Source organism: Scomber japonicus, chromosome 6 (genome assembly GCF_027409825.1).
Source record: "Scomber japonicus isolate fScoJap1 chromosome 6, fScoJap1.pri, whole genome shotgun sequence".
NCBI classification, from domain to species: domain Eukaryota; kingdom Metazoa; phylum Chordata; class Actinopteri; order Scombriformes; family Scombridae; genus Scomber; species Scomber japonicus.
In genome coordinates this window covers 36,033,168-36,038,167 of record NC_070583.1, presented here as the reverse complement: position 1 = coordinate 36,038,167, position 5,000 = coordinate 36,033,168, and the positions used below count along the sequence as shown (strand labels likewise).

Sequence of the window (5,000 nt, the reverse complement as noted above, 5' to 3'; positions counted from 1 at the left end):
TATGCAGTATTACAGTAAAAGTACTGCAGTATTATAGTGATGTAGTAGATGTAGTAGTTTTTATGAATGACTGATCATGTGACCAACAGACAAAAGGAGGAGGTCAAGAAACGGTCAAGGTCAGCCTGCGGGAGTGTAACACACACACACACACACACACACACACACACACACACACACACACACACACACACACACACACACACACACACACACACACACACACACACACACACACACACACACACACACACTCAGCGTCTCTATAGATGGTGTAGTGAGTTTATCGATACAGTTTATTGATCTGAGGCTCAGACAGCGAGACACCGTCAGACCTCAGCTGCACAGTCCCATCAGCTGGAGCTGTGTGTGTGTGTGTGTGTGTGTGTGTGTGTGAGTGTGTTAGTGTGTGTGTGTGTGTGTGTGTGTGTGTGTGTGTGTGTGTGTGTGTGTGTGAGTGTGTGTGTGTGTGTGTGTTTGTGTGTGTGTGTGTCTATTACTGTGTGTGTGTGTAATATTGTGTGTGTGTGTCAGTTACTGTGTGTGTATTACTGTGTGTCTGTTACTATGTGTGTGTGTGTGTGTGTGTGTGTCTCTTACTATGTGTGTGTGTGTGTGTGTCTCTTACTATGTGTGTGTGTGTGTGTGTGTGTCTCTTACTATGTGTGTGTGTGTGTGTCTCTTACTATGTGTGTGTGTGTGTATTACTGTGAGTGTGTCTCTTACTATGTGTGTGTGTGTGTGTGTCTCTTACTATGTGTGTGTGTGTGTATTACTGTGTGTGTGTGTTACTGTAGCCCTCTGTAGATTTGAGTCTTTTATAAGAACTAAAATATAAACCAGTGTGAATGATCCTTTATAAATCTGTGAACTCATCCTCATAATGTGTGTGTGTGTGTGTGTGTGTGTCTGTGTGTGTGTATTACTGTGTGTGTGTGTTACTGTGTGTATATGTGTCTATGTGTGTGTGTGTTACTATGTATGAATGTATAAATGTGTGAACTCGTCCTTTAATCCAGACTGACCCAGAAAGCTCAGATAGTTATTTAGTTATGAATCAATATGAGGACGGTTCCTCTGCTGCAGCTCCCAGCGTCTGATCAATACCCAGACTCCTCTCTGGGGTCAATCAGTTCGCCGCCCCCCCCCACCCCAAAACCCTAACAACCCCCCCCCCCCCCCCCCCCCCCGCCCCCCCCCTCGTCCTCTCTAAGTGTAAATCAATATTAATGTTCAAGCTGACAGCTGCAGTTTATAAAGACTCACAAATAAAATACAACTTCTACTGGAACTGGATTTTGTGTGTCAGTTACTGTGTGTGTGTCTATGTGTGTGTGTGTGTGTTTGTTACTGTGTGTGTGTGTGTCTGTTACTGTGTGTGTGTGTGTGTGTGTGTCTGTTACTGTGTGTGTGTGTTTGTGTCTGTTACTGTGTGTGTGTCTATGTGTGTGTATTACTGTGTGTGTGTGTGTGTATTACTGTGTGTGTCTATGTGTGTGTATTACTGTGTGTGTGTCTGTTACTGTTTAAGTGTGTGTTTGAAACTGAGTGTCTGTTAATGTGTGTGTTTCTATATGTGTGTGTGTGTGTGTGTGTGTGTGTGTGTGTGTGTTAGTGTTACTGTGTTACTGTGTGTCTGTGCTTGTGTGTGTGTGTGTGTGTGTGTGTGTGTGTGTGTGTGTGTGTGTGTGTGTGTGTGAGTGTGTGTTACTCTGTGTGTGTGTGTGTGTGCTTGTGTGTGTGTGTGTGTGTGTGTGAGTGTGTCTGTTACTGTGTGCATGTGTGCATGTGTGTGTCTGTGCTTGTGTGTGTGTGTGTGTGTGTGTGTGTGTGTGTGTGTGTGTGTGTACCAGAGTTAGCTAGTGCCATGGCCTTCAGCGTCACCACCTCCTCGGCGCTCAGGTTCATCACGTGATACCTGGAGGTCAGCTGACGCAGCGCCTCGTACAGATCGGCCAATCCGACGGCTCGACACTGAGCCTCGCCCAGACGCAGGTTTTTGGCGAACACCAGCTCGTCGCCCGCGGCAACCTGCGAGCGCCAGGCAACGCCGACCAGCAGCGCCTCCATCCAACCGCTCTGCAGCAGAGACATCTGATCGACCAATGAGAGCGCAGAGAACCCTGAAGGGGGCGGGACAAAGCAGGTGTCAATCAAGTGTGTTTCAGATTTAAAGTATAAATAGAGAGGAGGAGGAGAAGGAGGAGAAGGAGGAGAAAAGGAAGGAGGAGGAGAAGGAGAAAAGGAAGGAGGAGAAGGAGGAGAATGAGGAGAAGGAGGAGAAAATGAAGGGTTACAAGAAGGAGGAGAAAAGTAAGGAGGAGGAGGAGAAAAGGAATGAGAAGGAGGAGAAAAGGAAGGAGAAGAAGGAGAAAGAGAAGAGGAGGAGGAGGAGAAGAAGGAGAAAATGAACTGTTAGGAGAAGGAGGAGAAAAGGAAAAGTTAGAAGGAGGAGAAAAGGAATGAGAAGGAGAACAGTAAGGAGAAGGAGGAGAAAGAGAAGGAGGAGAAAGAGAAGGAGGAGGAGGAGGAGAATGAGGAGGAGGAAGAGAAGGAGGAGGAGAGGAAGGGTTAGGAGAAAGAAGAGGAGGAGGAGAAAGAGGAGAAGGAGGAGAAAAGGAAGGGTTAAGAGAAGGAGGAGAAGAGGAAAAAGGAGGAGGAGGAGGAGACGGAGGAGAAGAGGAAGGGTTAGGAGAAAAAGGAGGAGGAGGAGGAGACGGAGGAGAAGAGGAAGGGTTAGGCGGAGGAGGAGACGGAGGAGAAGAGGGAAGGAGTAGGGAGAAAAAGGAGGAGGAGGAGAAGGAGGAGAAGAGGAAAGGGGTTTAGGAGGAGGAGGGAGAAGGAGGAGGAGAGGAAGAGGAGGAGGAGGAGAGGGAGGAGAGGAGAAGGGAGAGGGTGGAGAGGAGGAGGAGGAAAGGGAGGAGAGGAAGGAGGAGGAGGAGGAGTAGGAGGAGGAGGAGGAGGAGGAGGAGGAAGGAGGAGAAGGATAGGAGGAAGGAAGGGAGGAGAAGGAGGAGGAGGAAGAGGAGGAGGAGAGAGAAGAGGAAGGGTTAGGACGAGGAGGAGAGGAAGAGGAGGAGAGGAGAGGGAGGAAGAGGAGAAGGAGAGGGTGGAAGAGGAGGAGGAGGAAAAGGAGGAGAAGGAGGAAGAGGAGGAGGAGGAGGAGAAGGAGGAGAAGAGGAAAGGTTAGGAGAAGGAGGAGAAGGAGGAGAAGAAGGGTTAGGAGGAAAAGGGAGGAAGAGGAGGAGGAGAAAGGGAAGGGTTAGGAGAAGGAGGAGGAGAAGAAGGAGGAGAAAAGGAAAGGTTAGGAGAAAGAGGAGGAGGAGAAAAAGGAAGGGTTAGGAGAAGAGGAGGAGGGGAGAAAAGGAAGCGTTAGGAGAAGGAGGAGAAGGAAATGAAGGGTGAGGAGGAGGAGGAGAAAGGAAAGGTTAGGAGAAAGAGGAGGAGGAGAAAAGGAAGGTTAGGAGAAGAGAGGAGGAGAAGGAGGAGGAGAAAAGGAAAGGTTAGGAGAAGGAGGAGAAGGAAGAGGAGGAGGAGAAAATGAAAGGTTAGGAGGAGGAGGAGAAGGAGAAAAGGAAAGGTTAGGAGAAAGAGGAGGAGAAGGAGGAGGAGAAAAGGAAGGGTTAGGAGGAGGAGGAGGAGAGGAGGAGGAGAGGTTAGGAGGAGGAGGAGGAGAGAGGAGGAAGGAGGAGAGGAGGAGGAGGAGTAGGAGGAGGAAGGGTAGGAGGAGGAGGAGGAAGGGTAGGGAGAGGAGGAGAGAGGAGGAGTAGGAGAGAGGAGGTGAGGAGTGAGGAGAGGGGAGGTGGTGGAGGAGAAGGAAGGTTAGGGAAGGAGGGAGGAGGAGAAAAGGAAGGTGAGGAGAAGGAGGAGGAGGTGGAGGGAGAAAGGAAAGGTTAGGAGGAGGAGGGGAGAAAAGGAAAGGTTAGGAGAAGGAGGAGAAGGAGGAGGAGAAGAGAAGGGTAAGAAGGAGGAGGAGGAATAGGAGTAGGAGGAGAAGAGGAAGGGTTAGGAGTGTGTACCTGGGATCTGTGCATCCAGCCAATCAGCAGCAGCAGCTCTCGGTTCAGCAGGTCACAGAGGGTGAGCAGCGTCTGTAGGCCGCTGTCATTGGTCGATTCATCCTGACTGGCCAGCCAGGGGGGCGGGCTCAGTGAGCAGCAGGTGGGGAGATCAGCTTGTTTCCTGTCACAATAAAACAGGAAGTGTCACAATAAAACAGGGGGTGTGAGGAGGAGGAGGAGGAGGGAGAGAAGGGTTAGGAGGAGGAGAAGGAGGAGGAGGAGAAAAGGAAGGGTTAGGAGAAGAGAGAAGAAGGAGAAGAGGAAGGGTTAGGAGGAGGAGGAGAGGAAGGGTTAGGAGAAAGAGGAGGAGGAGGAGGAGGAAAAGGAAGGGTTAGGAGGAGGAAGAGGAGAAAGAAGGGTTAGGAGAAGAGGAGAAGGAGGAGAAGAGAAGGGTTAGGAGAAAGAGGAGAAGGAGGAGAAGAGGAAGGGTTAGGAGGAGAAGAGGAAGGGTAGGAGAAAGAGGAGGAAGGAGGAGAGAGAGGAAGGGTTAGGAGGAGGAGAAAAGGAATGGTTCGGAGGAGGAGGAGGAGGAGGAGGAGGAGAAGAGGAAGGGTTAGGAGGAGGAGGAGAAGAAAAGGAAGGGTTAGGAGAGAGAGGAGAAGGAGGAGAAGAGAAGGGTTAGGAGGAGGAGGAGGAGAAGGAGAAGGAGGAGAAAATGGAAAGTTAGGAGGAGGAGAAAAGTAAGGGTTAGGAAAAAGAAGAGGAGGAGGAGGAGAAAAGGAAGGGTTAGGAGAAGGAGGAGAAAAGGAAGGGTTAGGGGAAAAAAGAGGAGGAGGAGGAGGAGGGAGGAGGAGGAGGAGGAGGAGGAGAAGAGGAAGAGGAAGGGTTAGGAGAAGGAGGAGAAAAGGAAGGGTTAGGGGAAAAAAGAGGAGGAGGAGGAGGAGGAGAAGAGGAAGGGTTTAGGAGGAGGAGGAACGGTGAGGAAGGTGCAACAGGGAA

General features: G+C 50.2%; 1 pseudogene; it reads right to left on the bottom strand.

Annotated features, from left to right (window-relative positions):
- LOC128359990 (estrogen-related receptor gamma-like) overlaps positions 1–5,000 on the bottom strand; it is a 12,605-nt pseudogene that overhangs the window by 1,340 nt on the left and 6,265 nt on the right.